This window comes from Trichosurus vulpecula, chromosome 2 (genome assembly GCF_011100635.1).
Source record: "Trichosurus vulpecula isolate mTriVul1 chromosome 2, mTriVul1.pri, whole genome shotgun sequence".
In the NCBI taxonomy this organism is placed as follows: Eukaryota; Metazoa; Chordata; class Mammalia; order Diprotodontia; family Phalangeridae; genus Trichosurus; species Trichosurus vulpecula.
Genome location: NC_050574.1, coordinates 3,768,281 through 3,788,161, shown reverse-complemented (window position 1 = coordinate 3,788,161; position 19,881 = coordinate 3,768,281). Strand labels below are relative to the sequence as shown.

Sequence of the window (19,881 nt, the reverse complement as noted above, 5' to 3'; positions counted from 1 at the left end):
GAAAAAATTCCTTTGGGAAGTCCCCTGCTGGCTAAGGGGGCCTTGGGGGCGGCAGCCTACAAGAATGAGGGGCTGGAGACTCCCCAACGAAGCCGAGGGACAGCAGGTTTAATCAAAAGGATTTTAAGCATGGAAAACGAGGAGGGAGAGATGAAACTATCCATACACGCGGCCCAGCGAGGGAGCAGAGCACAAGGCACAGGCCTTGCAGTCAGGAGGACCTGAATTCCAATCTGTCCTGGCCACTCAGCGGCTGTGAGCCTGGGTGAGCCACGCTGACGGCCTCTCACCTCACCAGAAAGGATCAGGTGAGTTCACGTAAGTGCTCTGCCAAACTTCAAGCGCTACGTCAATGTTATCATTATGACCTTATATCATTAACACAGAGAGTTACCAGGATGTAGAGAGAAGTGTCTGTTGGGCCACCCAGGAGGGCTGAGGAGGAAAAGAATCCGAGAAAAGAGACAGGAGCAAAACCCAACTCCAATGTCTACTGAATAACGCTCCAAGGTGGGTCAATAAGCAAGAGGATCTAGAGGTTCTAATAGGAAGGGGCCAGGGGACCCCAGAGCTCAGACTCAGCGGGAGGAGACCCCGGCCTGGACGATGGCTCTGGAGAGGTTCCCCTTATTCATAAGCGACAGGAGCAGGCTGTAGCTTTAAAAGCTTCACAGAGCCCGTGAGGAAATCCAAAACCAGAGAGAAGTGTCTGGGAGATGTGGGGTAACGTCCAGTGACAGAGGATGTGCTACAGACCAGACCAGGACAGAAAGCGCAAACGGATGAAGAGGCCCAGAAACAGATCACAAGTCTGGGACGACGAGAGCGCCAGACTCTGCAGGGTTTGCTGGCTTCCTCTCTCTCTGCCTTCCCTCTCATCTTCCCTTCCTCTCTCCCTCCCTCCCTCTCCTTCCCTGTTTCTTCCCAAAAGCAGAGCGCCAAATGGCTCCTAGACGTGCCTCGATGGTCATTTTGTCCTTGAGAAGTCCCTGTATTCCGACCTCCCCACCCCATCTTGTAGACATCCCTGTTTCCTGCATGGCCGGGCAGGGCCTCAGCACCTCACGCCTGGACCGCTGTTTGCTCCCCTAGGCACAAATCTCTTCCCACCAGGCCCATCCTCTGCTGGCATGCCTTGTCTGACCACGCTGTCCCCTGCTTGCTGATCCACCTCTGGGACCCGACAGAAGCTCCTCTGGGAAGGCGCAAGGCCCCTTGTCACCTGTCCAGCCCACCCGTGACCCTGCCATGCTGGCCTGCATCTCTCACCTTGGGACAGGTCCTCCTGCAGACCTGGAATGCTCTGACCCCTCACCTGGGCCCAGTCCCCCAGCTGCTTGTGCCTTCCCCTCTGAGATTACCCTCCGTCTCCCCCATCTCTACATCTTGTGTGTGCTGAGCGGTGTGCCCACCATCTCCGTTAGAGTGTAATCTCCTTGAAGGCAGAAACCTGCTTTGGCCTTTCTATGCTCAGATCCAACACATAGTAAATGATCCAGAAATTCTTGCTGACTGAGTCACCAAGGTGAAGCTGTCCTAGATCTCTCCTCATTCACAACGATCAAGATTAAAGCCAGCGTTTCTACAGCGTGGCAGGCCGGCAAAGCACTTTACAAACAGTATCTCATCTGACCCACAGCACAGCCCTGGGACATTTATAGATGAGGAAACTGGGGCAGGGGGTGGTTAAGTGACTTGCTCAGGGTCACACGGCTGGTGAGTTTCTGAGGTAGGCCTCAAACTCGCCCACGCTCCATCCGCTGTGCCCAATAAAGAGGAGCTGATGGCCGAGAGAGAAAGGAGGGGGATGACTGCTGCCGTCTAGACTTTATGAGAATGAAAAGAAATCCAGCCTCATCTGACATGCGCTCCAGGGTCTGGTAGGGTTGACGGGAAAGACAGGACCAAAATTCTACAGCAGAAGTCGTCCCAGGAGCGGGAGACACTCAAGAATGAAATTCTTGAGAAAGGGAGGAAGAAAATCCAGTGCAGAGGAAAAGGGGGGTTTGTCCAAGGAGACTGAGGTAGATACACAGGGAGATCAGTGGCGCACTCACGTGGCCAGGCGACAGAGAGTGAAGGGGATGGCTTGTGGAGCAATGTCAGGAGGGCTCAGCCTCAGGGGCAAGGCTGGCAAAGGGACCCAAGGACAACCAAACCAGGTGTTTTACAGCTGCACAGGGAGGAAAAGGGTAAGAGAAGGGACAGAGACTTGGACAGCAAATACAGCCGTTAGGACCTCTAGTTTGCTAAGCACTTTCCAAATACTGTCTCAATCCATCAGACAAGTGCCTGTGGAGGGCAGTGCCGCTGGATCATCATTTTCCCCATGAGGAAGCTGAAGCAGATATGGTGAGGTGGCTTCTCCAGGCACCCAGCTGGCCTGAGGCTGGATCCTCACCTGGGGCTTCTTGCCTTCCGCCTGTCTCACCTTCTCCCACCCCTTGAGGCCTCCTGATGATATCTGACCACAAGGGCACAGCAGGGCGGACGGGTTCTCATTCTGTTTGTTTTCTCCTCTGATGAGAAACGAAAACCAAACGAGAAAGACTGCGCTCCTCCCCAAGGTGACGCCCCATGAACAGGAGGTGTATGGGCCAGGAACGCTGCCAGGGCTCTGGGAAGGGGGACGACGGCCAGCTTCAGCCTGATCGTACAAACAGGAAAGAAGAGTCTGCAAAGAATGGGCCAACAGGCCAGATCGTCCCTGACACGGACGAGGAGGAGCGAGGGCCCTCACCTCCCCTCCATTCTGGACAACATTAATACCTAGGATGTGAGGGGGGGCCCGAGGACACAGCTTGCCCAGACTTCACCAGAGCCGCTGGGGATGGATTTCACACTATTGTGGTGAGGACAGAGAGGTGTGGACTCCATGATAACACACCTGGGGCGGGGGTGGAGAGTGATCCGGGTCAGTGTCGCAGGTCTCCAGGGGAGTCCTCTGCATTGGGACACTGGTGTCAGTGACCCGGAGAAAGGCACAGATGCCTAGTTTACCCAATGGGCGACAGAGACAAGATCCAAAGAGACCTCAACAGTTTAGAACACTGGGCTCAAAGACGGAGTTCAATAGGAAAAATGTCAAGTCTCATGTTTGGGCCCTCTGGTGAGACTGTGGCTGCTTTGAAGATCTGGGGGTCTGAAGGACTCGCCAGCTCCACAGGAGTCAGGGGGACATGGCTGACAAAAATGGTGATGAGACCTTGAGCTATATTAAGACAGGAGTGTTTCCAGGAGGGGGATGGGGATGGTCCTACTGGACATATCCTACCCACATCAAGCCTCACCTGGAGAGCTGGGGGCAGTGTTGGGCACCATGGCTTAACTACTTTGAAAAGAGGGGGCGTGTGCACCCAGAGGAGGCCTCCAGGAGTCCAGGCCACATGGGGATGGGTGGGAAGGACCCAGCCATGGAACTCTTTAAGCAGAGGTGGGGGGACCACATGCTTTCATGGGGATTCCTTTCAGGGCAGTGCAGGAATCAATGGCCTCTGAGGTCCCTTCCAACTCTGGGTCCACAGCAAGGCAGAGCAGAGACTGCAGCAGGGTCTCCCCAACACCCAGAGAAGAGCCAAGTCTCCCTCTTCCCCATGGGGCCAGGAAGCCCCCCACCAAGGGAGCCTTTGCTGGGGTTCGTGGAGATGGCCAGGAGAAGGCCAGAGGCCACACTGTCCTGGAGCCCCAGACCAGAAGAGGCTCCTCAGAGGAGCTCCCCGGGGCACCCCCCAGCCCCCGGCCAGGGGAGGCAGCCTTACCCAGGGACACCAGGTTCCGGAAGTTCTCCAGCATCACATCCTTGTAGAGCTGCCACTGAGCAGGGCTCAGGCACCCCCATTCCTCCTCGGTAAAGTCCACGGCCACATCCCTGAAGGACACTGCTTCCTGCAACACCAAGCACAGGCATGCTGGCCGGGGGGCAAGGACCCCAGGGGAAGGAGGCAGGAGGTGGAGTCAGGACCTGCCTGAGCAGCCTCTGGGCGCAAGGCTTTGTGCCTCGGTGTCCTCACCCCTAAATCGAGGGGTTCGAACCAGATGCACTCTGAGGACCCTTCCAGCTGTCCATCTATGCTTCTCTTGGCCCACACATGGCCCTGGGGCCTAGGGAGGGTCCTGGGGGCCCTGGAGAGAAGGGTCCCGGGTGGTGAGGAAGCAGATCTGGGGTGGTAGGGTCTCTATGCCCTCCAGCAAGCTGGGGAGGTAGGTTCTGCAGGCTGTGCTGGGACCCTGCTCATGGAGGCTGGACCGGGTGATCTCAGAGAAGGAGGCCTCTGAGCCAGGCCTGCGACCGAGGGTCTGGCCAGCCTTGCCTATGGCTAATTCTCATGACTGACCGCCAAGCCCAAGAAGCCCCTGAGGACTCAGGAGCGATGAGGTGTGGTCTGGGGGCCCGGAGGACAGTCCTGGAGGAGGAGACCCCGACTCACCTGGTCTAGGGCCAAGGGGACACCGGGGGACCGGCCATCCTCCTCTGGGCTTCCGTCATGGGGAAGAAGGAGATGCAGAGACATGAGACCAGGGACCTGAGGGGAGATAGAGGAGCCTCTGTCAGGGAAGGAGGAGCGGCCTTTCTGGGCCTGAACTGGCCTGGTGAGAACCAGCTTCAGTGGGGAATTAACTGTATTGCAGTTTTGTAAATTTGAAGGTCTTCCCCACACATTAAGAGGCCCATGTGCCCTGCTTACGTCACGTGGAAGCCTAAATTACATGAAGCCTGTGGTGGGAGGAGCTTGCTGAATGAGTGGAACAGGAGGGGGTGGAGCAGAAAGTTAGAGCTGGAGGGTTGTGACGCCCTCTGACCCTGAAGAAGTGTGTACATACTCTGAGGTTAGCATTTTGCTTTGGGGTTCACTCATGGGCAGAGTGTTGGTGTGATGTAGCCAGATGAGACTCTGGGCCGCTGTTGAGGAGCCCCACCCCCTTCCCCCTCCCCTGCTGGGCCTGGCTTTGAAAAACCCAGATGCTCATGCTTCTGTCTCTGGTGACTATGTGTATCGCCTTTGTTCTGACAGTTGGAAGCCTGTCTGTTGATTTGCGTTAATTCCTGCTTGTAATGGTGCCTATGTGTGTGACGTTCAGGGTGCTGACTTTATCCCCTGAACTAAATGGATGATATACGTATGTCTAATTAAAGTGAGATTCTAAACCCCTTAAAGTTGTTTTCTTAGAAAAGCAGATCAAAGAACCCATGCTAACAGCTCTCCTGTGTGCTGATGCTGTTGGTCTGACACCCCCACAGCAGCTGCTAGACCCCTTCCCCAGGCCCTCCATACACACACACACACTCACACGCCACAGAGGCAGGGCTGGTATAGCCCAGTGCCAGGCTCCTCAGGAGAGACTGAGGGGGAGACATACTGAAGGATGCCGGTAGAGGAGAGAGACCCCCCATTCAGGACAATTCTGCACCTTCTATTACGTCCCCACCAGGGGCAGGGTGCCCGGGGCACAAAGACAGGAGAGATGCAGTTCCTGCCTGCCAAGGGGGGGACACAGAATGGGCAGAGATAGGCCCGTTCACAGTGCCAGGCTGGAGGAGGGCTTTCCAGAGGAGGTGATGCTGGGGCTGCCCCTGGAAGGGGCTGCGGATCTCAAGAGACCAAAGGAAGGCCTGAGGGTGGTGCAGGCTTGGAGGGCAGCCCAGGCAAAGGCGTGAGGCAAGAGGTGGATATTACAGAGAAAAGCAAGCAGCCTGACTTGGCCCAGACCCTTGCACTGGATCCAGCCTAAGAGGCGCTACAGCCACCAAGGCGAGGAGTCCGGACGTCCTCCTAGAGATGACCGGGAGCCCCTGAAGTTTCCTGAGCTGGGGAGTGACTTCTGTCCCCGGAAGATGATGTTGGCGTCCGTGTGGGAGGCTGGAAGAAGAGCTTCATTCAGAGGGCGTTTGAGGGCGCTCACGGGGGAAGAACAGGGGAGACGAGCACGGAAACGTCGAGGAGCAGAGGCCCCAGGGAAGGAAGGAGGCACCTACTGTGTGCCAGGCACTATGCCGAGGGCTACGAACATCATTCCATGGGATCCTCACAACAATTCTGGGAGACAGGTGCCGCCAGTATCCCCATTTTACAGACGAGAAAACTGAGGCAGAGAGCCTCGTCTGAGGATGGATCTGCACTGGTGCCTTCCTGACCGACTTCGTCCACACTTGCAGAGCTGCCAAGGCTGAGGGCGGACGGACAGACGGCCTGAGCCGAGAGCAGAGGCACGGAAGGATGGCAGATGGTGTAGACAGAGCCGGCGGCCCAGGAGAGCCTGAAGACAGGCGGTCACCCGGGGAGGGGAGGGCGGAGAAGCAGCCTGCATCTTCTCTCCATGGCAGGAGGCAGGACCCCTCCTCAGAGGGGGCCTTGGGGGGCACTGTGGGGGGCAAGGGGCGATGGAAGAAGGCCCCGGGCACCCAGGAGGCCCTGAGATCTGGCCGCAAACTGGCAGTGAATGCAGCTGGCACGGGGGGGTGGCGAGGGCAGGGGGCACGGACGTGGAGGTGAGGCAAGGGGGCCCGGGCAGAGGCAGGAGATGGGGGGGGCCAGGCAGGAGGAGGGAAGCTCCTAGGCAGGAAGGGCACACAAGCCTGGGGGTTCGAGGGAGAAGGGGGTCTGCAGGGGGGGGTGTGCAGGGGGCCGCACCGACCAATGAGGAGACGCTCCCAGGAGAGGTCTGGGGGACGCAGACGGGAGGCGGGGCTGTGCAGCTGGGGGGAGGGGAGGGGAGGGGGCGGGGTCCCTGCGAGCCCGCTCTCTGTGCCCGGGGTCTGGCTGGTCTGGGCTCAGGGGGTCCGGGGTGGGGGGGGCTGGTGGGCATTCCCGGAAGTAAGGCTGAGAAGGGGTCCCGGGCTCACACCCACGCAGAGGACACCCAGGGCCGTGCCGCGGGAGGGCGGGGCTGAGCGGGGGAAGCACGTCCGGAGACAGGGAGTGATCTTCCCGACACCTCAGCTATGTCAGGGGAAACAAGCGCTCGAGGGAGGGGCTGGAGGCGGGGTCTTCAGGACAGGGAACTCCCAGGTGAGGAAACTCCCTGTGCCAGAGCAGGTCGGGCCCCTCCGTGGCCATTGGGGTCAGAGGCAGGACTCGAATCCAGGTCCTCGGTGCTCCCAGGGCCCCCGTCCACCGGCCCAATGGCCTCCCCAGGGGCGCCCCGGTCACTCACACACGCACAACCACACACAGTGACACCTCCCTACCCCCCCCCCCCCGCCCCCGCTCTGCGCATGCCCCGTGAGCACGATCTTCCTCACACTCAAGTGACCCACTCACACTTACACCCAATGCATCCCAATGTCAGCGCCCCGCCCCCCGTAGACACCCGATCGCCACCCCCCCGCTCCTCACCAGCCCCCCGCCCCCAGGCCCGTGACGTCAAACGCCCCGCACTCACCTCTCGCTCCCCCAGAGCACCCTGAGCTTCCTCGTACGCTCGCCCTTTGATCTGCGCCTGCGCGCTCGGAGCCGCCCGAGATCTGTGTACAGGGGGGCAGAGCGAGCGCAGAGACCTCTGGGAATCTCCGCGAGACCGGACGTACGCAGGCGCAGCAGGAGGTCATGGCGGGGGGGGGGGGGGGGGCAGCGTCGGACCGGGCCTGCGCAGTGCGCGTGCGCCACACTGCCTCCCCCAACAGACGTCTGCGCGTGTTTCCGGGCTGGCTCCTGTGTCGCTTTCGTGCGGAGCTATGCGTGCCCGGAGCCCCTGGCTCTGCTTACACGGGTGCAGGGACGGGGAGCTCACTGCCTCCTGAGGCAGCGGCGCAACCTTGGCCGCCCAGCTGGGGGGGTGGGGGGACCTCCCTCTGCCTCTGGTGGAGAAACGAAGGCAGGGAAAGGTCCGGGATCTAGGAGCCTCCCTCAAGTCCCATCCGCCGCATTTCTAGCGCGTCCTGCGCCTGGACAGCCACGAGAACCGTGCAGGAAGCCCTCACCTGTAGTGTTCCCCCCGATGTAGACGCTCCCTGTGCAGCGAGCGTTCGTACAGCCCGGCTCCCCAACGGGCAGGGACGCGGCCCCGCCCCCTTAGGCTAGGGGCCCCCAGCCCCTCCCCCTCCGGCTCCAGACACCCTGCCGTTCTTGAGCTGAGGGGGGGCTCCTGTTTCTCCCCTGCCCCCAAGGAGGCCGCAGTGGCCCCTGGACACCCCGTGGGCTGAGCACCAGCTGAACCCCTGCTACCCCGGGGCTGCAGTGAGGAGACAGCATGCAGACCACCTAGAGAGAAGTCACTAGCATCGCGAGGGAAGGAGAACAGTGGGCATGGAGGCTAGCCAGGAGCATGCAGGGCATCAGAGACGGAGTGCTGGGGCCAGGGGGAGCAAGTAGGCTGGTAGGAACGTTGAGGGTGAAAAACCCAGGGATTCAGGAATCCCAAACTTAAGTTCCCAGGGCAAGGTCACCTGGAATGAATTCACAGACCCAAGCAATCTTGAAGTCAAGTTGGCAGAAGTTTATTGTTAGGCTTTACGGCAGGCAAGAGTTCTTAGGGAACCTGCAATCTGACAGGGGAGGCAATTATATCTTACATAGGACATTTTGGGGGAAACTTGTCAAGTGTCTAGTTGTTTTGGGGTGGAATTAGGGAGTGATTAAGGCATGGTTAAGGAGTGGTTGGTTCTTAAAGGAACATGCACATTTAGAATCTAATGCGAAGGCTTATTACCCAGAGTCCACTGGGAAATAGCCCAAGGTGGGGGCTAGGAGGAAGTGTGGTTTTTACTGTGAAACATCACTAAGTCAACTAATGGGCAGGGCTGACTGGAGATATCCAGGTTGCTTCCATCAAATGTCTTGTTAGACAAGATTAATGTAAGGGAGTAAACATTTGACTATGTCTGGGATACATATTAGTAAGGTCAGTAGGCAGTAAATATTATGTCCCAGTGCACAGCCAATTAGCACGTACACAGGGAGTCAGTCTATAGGTAGGCACAGCTGGCTACTGTGAAAGGAGTAGAGATAAATATTCTGCTAGGGCATGCTGCCCTTGAACTAGAGAGAAACTGTCGGAGAGGCTAGGGAGAGAGGTGATTTTAGAACCGGATGGTTTTGCAATTGGGCTTCAGGCACAGGCACCTAAGCAGAGGCTGTTAGAATTAGGGTCCAAGCACAAATGGCACAGCATCTTCTGTATGGCCCTGGAGGCGACAGGGAGCTGCTGGAGTTCATTGAGTAGGGGAGGTACGTGGTCCAACCTAGGAAAATCACACTGGGAGGCTGGGTTGCATCTGGGAGAGACCTGAGCCAGGCAGATGCCCCCAGCATCTATTGCAGTAGTTCAAGAGTGAGGGGAGGAGAGCCTGCACCAGGGCCGGGGCAGTATCAGAGGAGAGAAGGGGGTATATTCTGGAGATGTTACCAAGGGATAACTTAACTGATTGGATATGGAGGGGGCGCAATTGAGGAAGCGAGGATGACTTCTAGGTTGGGAGTCTGATGGAGGGTTTGGGAGGAAAGAAAAGTTCTGTTTTGGACGTGGTGAGTTTGAGTTATTTACAGGATGTCCAGTTGAAGATATCTGAGAGGCATTGGAGATGTGAGACTGCAGGTCAGGAGAGAGATTAATAAGTAGATCTTGGAAGTCTCCACATTGAGGTGAGGATGGAACCCTTGGGAGCTGATAAGATCACCCAGTGAAACAGGTTAGAGACAGAAAAGGACAGGGTCCAGGTCAGAGTTCTATGACCTCTCTGCATCATTTAACACTGTGGATCACTCTTTTCTCCTGGATACTTTCTACCCTCTAGATTTTTGTGACCCCAGTTTCTCCTGGTTCTCCTTCTTCCTCTCTAACCATTCCTCCTCAGTTTCCTTTGCTAGGTCTTCATCTAAGTCACTCTAACAGTGAGTACCAATTCTTACCTAGCCCTTAGACACTGAATGGGTGTTGCCTGAGGCAAACCGAGCCCTAGGAAAGAGTTTAATTTAGAAAGGCCAAGGTCACCCACTGGATCCTGGGCCATCACCAGTCATCTTGACTTTTGTCTTGCCGCTGGACTTTAATGACTGAAGGAGAGAGGGAAGCCGATGACTTCCAAGCTCTGCTTCACTTGAATCTAATTCACACTCAAGTCAAGACTTCACTCTCACGATGTCATTGGTCCTCTTGGAGAATGAAGGATGAGCAACAACTATGAGTGTCCTCCAAGACTCTGTCCAAGGCACAGTGCCTGGCACACAGCAGATGCTTAATAAATGCTTCTTGACTGACAGTGCCAAATGCTGAGCATTGGTCAAGAAGACTCAGGATTGAGAAAAGACTAGATCATGGTGATTTGGGGGTGAGTAGTTCCAGGTGGATGATGAGATGGGAGCCAGATTACATGGAAGATGATGAAAGGGGAGAAGTGGAGGCATGGATTTCTCCATAGGTTTAGCTAGGAACAGGAAGGGGAACGTAGGAGCAGAGCAGACATGGTTGAATCACATGAGGGATTTTTTTAAGATGGAGGATTCGTGAACATGTTTGTCAGCAGCAGGGAAAAAGCCAGTAGATTGGGGGAGTTTGCAGATGGGAGCGAGCATGGGAATGCCAGAGAAGATGAGACCAATGACAGGTGAAGGAGGCAATTTCTCCTTCTGTGGACTCCGCCTGCCAAGATCACTTCTCTTACTCATCCCTCTTCACTCACTTGGTCTCTGTTCCTTTTTCCCTTCATTTCCTCAATTTCTTTGTAAGAATATCTACTGCATATGCAATGCTTGCATTTTGTTCTTCTCCCTGAGCTGGTCTATGCTTCTGTTGACTGGGATATACACTTCTAGAACCGTGTTTAAGTCCCGAGGGCCATTGCATTCAGTGATATTGATGAGACCAAGTTTAGCTCTGGACAAGTGGCCGTGTCTCCACTTCCCCCATAGACACCGAGCTCATTAATGAAAGAGTGGGACCCAGGTTTATGGGCGATGGGGGATTTCCCCTCAGCTCTGCTTTGTCCAAATGATTCCTTCTGGGGCTATGCCTAGGCCAGGGGTTGGTTGGGCTCATCTTGCAGCTTGTGATTGTCTTCTCCAGTTGCAGTAGATGTAGGTTGCTCCACTGAAGACCCAGCTTTTCTGGAGCCCTCAAACTCAAGGTGGCCTCCAGGGCTAGAAATGTCCATCTCAGGACTGCTGTACAGGTACCTATGATCAGGCAGAGACAAGCAAAGCAGAAGAGGCAGCTGGGGCTCAGCAGCCTAGGCTCATGCTAGTTTAGACAGCCTATGTGTGTTAGCTGGCATGTGCTTACAGCTGCCCAGGAGTGGGGGGCTGGCCTTCCCCCACTCCCAGGAGCCTGGGAAGTCAAAGTAAGAGAGGGCAGGGAAACTGTTCCTCCCTTTTAGCTGATGCAGTCTCCTGCCCCTGGAAAGAAGGAAGGAAGAATGGACCAAAAGACCGCTTGAGGTATGCCGCATCATCCCAAAGGCCAGTCTATTCAGCACTGAGTCATATACATCCCCAGAGTTGCCTGAGGAGCTCAGGGCTAAATCACAGTGGGATAGGACCACTCTCATACACACTCCAAGGTCCTTGCTCTGGCTTTGAGGTATGTACTTTTAACCACATTTGAGAAGGGCCTTTCTAAGCCTATGCATGTCTCAGGTCCCTGGCTGAAAATAATTGAAAATCCATTAACTTGGATCCAGGTTGTGAATCCTCTCGCTCTACAAAAAGAAAAAAAGACACCCTCAAAAGGCAGTGCTGCCTTAGGCTCCATTGAAGAGGCAAAGTGCCCAGGGCTAGTGAGGTGACGGACCTGCTGTAAGGCTCTGCCCTGGGTAAAATGACAATTTAAGTATGAGCTTCCACTGTGGGAGACCGAGGATAGGAAGGACACCAATCAACCCAGTGTCCAAAGGAGGGAAACCAGGATGCGGGATCAGCCTCTCTAGTTTCTGCCTTTCTTTGTATCCCTAGCACGTATTGCAGTGCCTGGCACACAGCAGGCACTTAATAAATGTTGACTTAGATGTTTAAAAAAAGAAGACAAGTACAGAAGATGGACTCAAAAATAATTAGCAAAGAAAAAGCAAACAAAAGTCAACATAGCACCATCCTAAAGGAAGAGCACTAGAAGTCCTAGGAGAAGGAAGTGTCAACCACTCCAGTACCTTTGCCAAAAAAACTCCAAATGGGGTCATGAAGTGTTGGACATGACAGCAATGACCAAACAACAACTGAAGTCCTAAAACTAGAAATAAGTTAAAGCTTGTGAGGAAAACTAAGAACAACAAAGAGACGTGTAAAGCTACACAGAGAAAACTATGAGGATCAGAGACAAGGGGAGGGCTGGAGCAGTGACGGAGGACAAGGTCCACAAGGGGAGGGCTGGAGCGGTGACGGCGGACAAGGTCCACAAAGGGAGGGCTGGAGCGGTGACGGAGGACAAGGTCCACAAGGGGAGAGCAGAACAGTGACGACGGACAAGGTCCACAAGGGGAGAGTAGAGCAGTGACGACGGACAAGGTCCACAAGGGGAGAGTAGAACAGTGACGATGGACAAGGTCCACAAGGGGAGGGCTGGAGCAGTGACGGAGGACAAGGTCCACAAGGGGAGAGCAGAACAGTGACGACGGACAAGGTCCACAAGGGGAGAGTAGAGCAGTGACGACGGACAAGGTCCACAAGGGGAGAGTAGAACAGTGACGATGGACAAGGTCCACAAGGGGAGGGCTGGAGCAGTGACAGCGGACAAGGTCCACAAGGGGAGAGCAGAACAGTGACGACGGACAAGGTCCACAAGGGGAGAGTAGAGCAGTGATGACGGACAAGGTCCACAAGGCCCACAAGGTGAGCTGGTCAGCTTCTATTTTATTTCCATTTCCTCTCCCAAAGAGAAGGATCTTCAGATTGGAAAAGAGGACAGAAATGGTGGTCATCCTTTGAGGGAAGCCTGGCAGGGTCCAGGTCCCCATGGCCAAAGGAATTGCTTATTGCTGTTGAGCCCCTGCTAATTATCTCTGACAGCTCCCGGGGGATAGGAGAGGCATCTGGGAGAGGAGAAGGGGGAATGCCCAGATTTTCAAAAGGGGAAATGAATGGCATCTATAGGCGGTGTGCTTGACTTTGATTCCTATCAAAATTCTAGAACCTATTTGCAGGTTGCTGGTTATCATAATTATTAATGAATACCTAGAGAAGAAAGTAGCCATGGTCGAAAGCCAGCATGGCTTCAACAAGGACAGGTCATCATTTGGAAGAGCTCTCAAATCTCAAAAGAAATCTCAAATGAAAAAAAGCGGGGGGGTGGGGTGGGGTGGGGTGGGGATAGCAACTCAGCCCTCAAATTATATCAGAAAGGAATACTTATCAAAACTGTCTGGTACAGGTTTTAAAAAAATAGGAAAAAAAACTCCACAGTGACACAGACTAGCTGAACAATTTAATTGAACATTTACTAATCACCAACTACATATAGCTAAGTAGCATAGTGAATATAGCACAGGGCCTGGAGTTCAAATCTGGCCTCAAACATTTGCTAGCTCTGTGACCCTGGGCAAGTCACTTAACCCCTATTTGCCTCAGTTCCTCATCTGTAAAATGGGAATGCATTGGAGAAGGAACTAGCACGCTACTCCAATATCTTTGCCAAGAAAATCCTGTCCATGGGATACCATAGAGCCAGACACAACTGAATGGCTGAACAACACACAGGCTTTTGTGTTAGACCTACGAGTACCAAACCCCAAACAAGATGGCCCCTGTCCTCGAGGAGGTTCAGTCTACTGGATAAAAGCAATAGCACAGGGTTAAATACAAAGTAATTTCTGGAGGCAGAGAACATCCCCCTTTCTCTTTGCCCCCCACCCCAGTGAAACAGTAATTATAGGAGCTAGTAAACAATATGTAGCCTATTATGTAACTTCCAAATAAAGTGCTGACCCTTCAGGATTTGATACCCCAGAATATCATCACTGGTCAGAATGTGAAGACACACTAAATAACGCCAAGTCAACAAGCATTTATTAAGCACCTACTGTGTGCCAGGTCCTGTGATAAGTGCCAGGGAAACAAAAGTCAAAAAGCAGTCCCTGCTCTCTCTAATGATGGATATATGGGAATCTTTACTTTTTCGTTGCGCCGATCTCTCTGTGTCCAGGTCCTCTCTCCAATCTGTCTTCTACGAAGCTGCCGAACTGAGATTCCTAAAGCATAAATCTGACCACGGAGTTCCCCTCCCCAAGAAGCTCCAGTGGCTCCCTATCTCTTCTAGAACATGAAGCCCTTCCTCATTTGGCTGCCAGATCTTTTTTAGTTTTTCTTTTTTTTTTAAAGAAGTTTTTCAGTGCTTAAAAAATGCCCAACAATGTGGCTGCCCTTTTCTTTGTAACAAAGATGTGTGTCTCCAACCTAGATTTCTGGCCTCATTACAGGTGGCTGCCCCTCGTGTGTTCCCACTAGATTCTGAGCTCCTGGAGGACAGGGACTGCCTTTTGCCTCTTTTTGTGTCCCCAGCACTTCACACAGTACCTGGCACACAGTAGGTGCTTCATAAATGTTTATTGATGGATGGATCAATCTGACATTCCAGCCAAACTGGTTTCTTTGATTTTTCTCCCCATGTGACATTCTATCCTCATGTCTCTGAATCTTAGCACAGGCTGTTTCCTATGCTTGGAGTGTTGACATGATGCTAGACTTGGAGCTGTAAGGGCCCCGATTCATTTTACCTCTGATGCTTGCTGACCCTGTGACCTCAGGCAACTCATTTAAGCTGGGTCTCAAAGCCCTTCATAACCTGCCACCTCCTCTCTCTCCAGTCTTCTTACACCTGACTCCCCAACACAGTGACTCTTGTCTCCTGGCTGCCCCAGGAACAAGACCCTCCATTTCTCAGCTCTGGGCATTTTCTCTGGCTATCATCCTTCATGCCTGGAATGCTCTCCCTCCCCCTCTTTGACTACTGACCTCTCTGGCTTCCTTTAAGTCCCTTCCAAAATCCCATCTTCTACAGGAAGCTTTCCCCCACCCTCTTAATTCTAGGGCCTTCCCTCCATTAATTATTCCCTATTTATCCTGTATATAGCTTGCTTTGCACATATTTGTTTACACATTGTCTCTCCCATTAGATTATAAGTTCCTTAAGGGAAAGGACTGTCTTTTGCCTCTTTTTGTATCTGCAGCATTTAGCACAGTGCCTGGCACATAGTAGGTGCTTCATAAATATTGATTGATTTCCTTGTCTGTAAAACGAGATCAAGTAGTAATAGACAAATATGAGTTATAATTGTTATCACCTCTGCTTTTTAGAATCCTGAGCTGCCCTCTACATTCAGCTCAAAGACTGCCTCCAAGGGATCTTTCTTGATTATGGCAGTTGTTAGGATCTCCTCCGATTTCTTTATATTTGTTTTTTATCTGTAATACTTTTGAGGTGTCCCCAGTAGAATGTATACTCCTTGAGGGTGATGGAAAAATAAAATATGACAAACTATGGTCTCATTTACACCTGTAAAAGTTCACTGTGCTCCTTAGACAAGAGACACTAGCTTTCTCCTGATGGTTACCGCAATCATTCTGTCCTAAGTCTTTTCTACCAGTTATAAAAGTATTTGGGTACCTCCTCTTCTTTCCTGCCCTTGACAGGGAATGCTTTCTCATTCCAATACTGAATCCTGCCAATTGTATTTCAAATATGCACCATTTCCCCCTTGAATGATTCCCTCTTCCTCTACCTCTACCTCTCTTGTGAATACTTTTCTTATCTATCCTGAATTGTCACAGAGTGATGCTGGATTGTTGTGTACTCTAAGTGAACTCACAAAGTTGTAAAAGCCCAATTTGAGCCTTGGGAAACTGTGAGCAAGCAATTTTCCTTCTTAATAAATCTTTTTGATTTGGCTTCTCAAGCAAGCTATTTAAGAGCTCCGGTCAGCAGATCTAGCTGGTGGGTGAGATTCTTCCTGGGCCAGGCTGCGTAGTTCTTGAGGGTGACGGAGGTGACCAGCCTGAGAAATCTTCTAACAGTTTGGTGTCAGAAGTGGGATGGGATGACTAGAAATCCCCAGAAAAGTGGCTGAGTTTACCGCCACTCAGGACAACTAGAGACTGCCCAGGGTTAGATTTTATCCAGCCAGACCCCTTTGGTGGCATTATCTCCTTATCCTCCAAAGGGTGAGTCATCTTCCCTTTAAATATGTCTGAGAGAAGCCAAATTGAAACAGGTAGAGCCCTGGTAGTTTGGAAAGTGGTGATGTGATGTTCCTCTCTGGAGCTGGCTCTGTTTTCACCTCATAGCTCTCTGCATCAGAATTCTTCTTAGAATTCACAAATTGTTGACCAAGACTCCGTCTGGCCTTGCAACAGCTTCCTCCCCTTCCAAAGACTTGTCTTAGGGATGGCAGGAAGTCACTTTACCCATTTGCCTCAGTCTTCTCACCTATAAAATGGGATGTAAATAACAGCACTTACCTCCCAGTGTTGTTTAACATTTAAAAAGGGGGCTCAGGGCCGGGTGTGTGAGCCTTATGGCTTAACGGGAGACTCCTTATTCTCCAGGGGATGCCCAGCCTGGGTCCTGAACTTCGCGTCCCTCACCTTTTTCCTCTCCCATTAGCAGACTTTCTTTCTCTTAACGAGGCTAAGGGGCCGGGTGACTCTCAGAATGGATGGTTTTGGCCCATGTCAAACTTGGGTAAAAGAATAAACCCTTTGTTTGCTTATTCTTCCAGCCTCCTTCTTGACTTCAGCCTTTATGTGAGGGCTAGGCTCTGCATGTGTCTGGAGGGAAGGTCTAAGCCCCTCATTCTGCTGCTTTCTTAGAATATTCATTGTTGGGTTATTCCAGGCTTTCATGGACAGCTCAGGCTGGAGACCTGTGAGCTTTCATAAGGTGGTCTGATCTGAGCCAGAGTTTGACCGCTGCCCCCTGCTCTGAGCTCTGTAAGTTCCTGATCTGGGTTTGGGTCTGAGCATTGGGTCTGCGAGCTTGCCCATTTGGGGCCACACAGGTAGCAAAGATCAGAAGTGGGACCCTTCTTATGTTGAATTCTGCTCTGGGGCAAACCTTTATTCTCTTTAAATTCTGAGGTCAGACACCAAATAAGCATTTCCACGTTTGAAACAGAACAGAAAAAATTATGGATCTACAAAACAATTGTGAATTGCAAGCACATACCACTTGATTTCCTTTTTAAGTATGTGACCGATTGTTCTATTCCAACCACTGTGTCTGGGTGGACTAGCCTTCTTACTGATCCTCATACATGACACTCCATCTCCAGCCTCCAGACCTTTCCTCTGGTTGTCCCCACTGCTTGGAATGTACTTGCTCCTTTCCTTCATCTTTTAGAATCCTGAGTTCTCCTTCAAGGCTCCACTCAAGTTCCTTTCTATCTTAATTTTGTATCAGCCAACCTATGGATATGTTGTCTCCCCAACAGAGGGGAATAGACTTAGCTCCTCAAGGGCAGGGATTGTTTGGCTGTTGCCTTCGTATCCTTAGTGCTTGGTACAGTGCCTGGCCCCACAGTAGATTATTAAATGCAGGTTGACTGAGTGAATTCTGAATTTGACTTAAGTTTTAGAAAGCAGTGGAAGTTTCCTAGGCACATTGTGGGGACTTGCAGCAAGTATCTTAGGTGAGCAGTAGGGCGCTCTAGCCTATTTCTGGGGTTGGTGCAGGTGACCTACTAAAATCTATGGGCAAGCTCATGTAATCAAATGTATTTTGCTGTGGCTGTGATATCTTGCATGCTTTGTTTAACTGTGCATATGTATTCCAAGGGTTTTGCATTTCTTTTGTTTTCAGTTGAAGGGAAAGAGGTGAGAGGAGGAGCAGGTATCAGTAGGGTTGCCAACAAAAAGAGAAAAAAGAAGAGAAGGTCATGGAAGCATTTTTCATTGTGAAGAAGACAGCCAGAAGGCAACTTAGACAAGCAGGACAGCTTTGAATATAACCTGTTGAATCGATCACATTTTTTTTACTTTTTTTAAAATAATATTTTATTTTCTTCCAGTTACATGTTAAAACAATTTTTAATATTTGGTTTTTTTTAAAAAAAACTTTGGAGTTCCAAATTCTATTCCTCCCTTCCTCCCCTCCCTCCTCCCTGAGATGTTAAGCGATCTGATATAGGTTATACATGTGCAATCATGTAAACCATGTCCAAATTAATCATTTTGTACAAGAAGACTGTGGAAAATATTATACTATTTTATATCATTTTTAATTTCAACTAGACCCAGAGCCTGAATTAATGAGTAACTGGATGAAGATCCAGGACCTGGGCTTCTTTGTTCTCTCTAAATGTTTGCTCAGGAAATACCCTTACCACTGTCAACAAGGCCAGATCAGACTGACCTAAGAACATTCTTACCCCTGTTAGCCATTAAAGGATGAGACCCTAACCCCAAGAGAGAATATTAACTGACCTTTGTCAACATTCTTTCCATTAAGGAAAATCCTCTTCTTGTATCATGGTTAAACATACATGGGGGCCATAAAAAATGAGGTAACACAGGCTTGCTAGGTCTGCTAAAATAACACATATAACTTTTTCTCATTCCTTTGCTCAGACGGCCAGAGCTTATGCTCTGACTCCTTGTACGTACAAGTAAGCTAGCTTAGCTATGCTTTAAGGGAAAATAATAAACAACATGGACTTTTCTATCACCTAGCTCCGTTGTTTCCTTCAACCAAATTTTCAGTTTTAACAGTTATGGTGCTGTGACTTTCGGATGGAAATGATGGAAACAGGACAACGCAGCCCAACCTTGCCAACGCTTTGGGCGCCATAGGATTAATTTTTCCTGGAATTTTGGCCTTGACAAGGTGGGGGTAAGTTGTCTCTCTTCCCAGCTTCCAAAAAGAACTCCCACAAAATTGGTTGAAGTCTGAAAATTCCCTTTAAGCTAGCTCTGGGGGCAGGGATCATATGTGGTAAAACACAGATCTGCAGTCAAACGCATATAGATCCCTTGGAAACACTGATTGATCTAGAAAATTAGCTATGGATCAGTCAAAAACTAGAATTAGAAGTCCAACCATTCCTCCACTCCCTCCACCCTATTCCTCACCGCCTCCCTCCCTTCCTTCCCTTGGAGGCCCTGATTCTGGGGAGAAAAACTGCACTTGGCTGTTACCCCCTCCCCCTCTGCCTCCCAGGAAAGGCTCTTATGCGGAGGGAGGTAACTCTCTTCTGCTACCATTGCCTTCTCTCTTCCTTCCCTCTCCCTTTCCCCCTTTCCCCCTTTCCCTTAAGGGCTCTGTTTTTGCCTTCTGCCCTATTCCTGCTTCCTTCCCTTAAAGGCTCTGATTATGGGGAGGATAAATGCATTGTATCATTGCTCCTAGCCTTCTCTTACCTGCCCTAGTCCTCCTCCATCTCCCCTTTCCCCCTTCCTAAGGGATAGGATATGGAGAGTCAGAAAAATCAGGAACACCAAGGCTTCCCCAAAGACCATAGGGGTACTAATAGCCAACTCATGAAAGCTTCTAATTCTCTGTTGTTTAAACTCTGAGCTCAGTCTGTATTTGTTCTGCATTTGTTTTGTTAATTGTCTGTGTGAGAGCATGTGCTGTATGTCTATACCATGTAAAATCTGAAATGCAGGTAGCCAGAGAATTCTAAGGCTGCAGTTAGGGAAACAAAGACTCTTTTATTTTTCTCAATGTCTGGTCTGGCCAACTGGACTTGAAGAAAAAAATAGAGCTGAAACATTTTAGCAGATTTTGGGATTGATTATTCATTAAAAAGTTTGGAAACTGGTTAGTTGGATTTTGGGACAGAACTCCTGAGACTATAAAATCTCTCCAGGAGCACACTCTTGCTGAAACACCTCCACCCAATGCTGATCCCTTATCATTCCCCACTCCTTCCCTAGAGTTAAGAGGAAATCTTTTCCCTTAGATTTAAGTGCAAAAGGGTTTTTAAGGAGTGAGCAAAAGGTGAAGTTTACTTGAGTTACAATCATT

At 51.4% G+C, this 19,881-nt stretch overlaps 1 protein-coding gene, 1 long non-coding RNA gene and 1 pseudogene across 2 annotated transcripts in view; 1 reads left to right on the top strand and 2 right to left on the bottom strand.

The window, feature by feature from the left end:
- LOC118839952 overlaps positions 1 to 19,881 on the bottom strand; it is a 228,461-nt pseudogene that overhangs the window by 8,779 nt on the left and 199,801 nt on the right.
- LOC118839933 (zinc finger protein 91-like) overlaps positions 1 to 19,881 on the top strand; it is a 242,790-nt gene that overhangs the window by 84,716 nt on the left and 138,193 nt on the right. The window lies entirely within an intron of this gene.
- On the bottom strand, positions 934 to 7,460 carry LOC118839954. Its single transcript, XR_005009646.1, has 4 exons — positions 7,381 to 7,460; positions 4,428 to 4,523; positions 3,759 to 3,885; positions 934 to 2,647 (listed from the first exon to the last, which is right to left on the bottom strand). It is a non-coding gene; the product is annotated as an uncharacterized LOC118839954 (long non-coding RNA).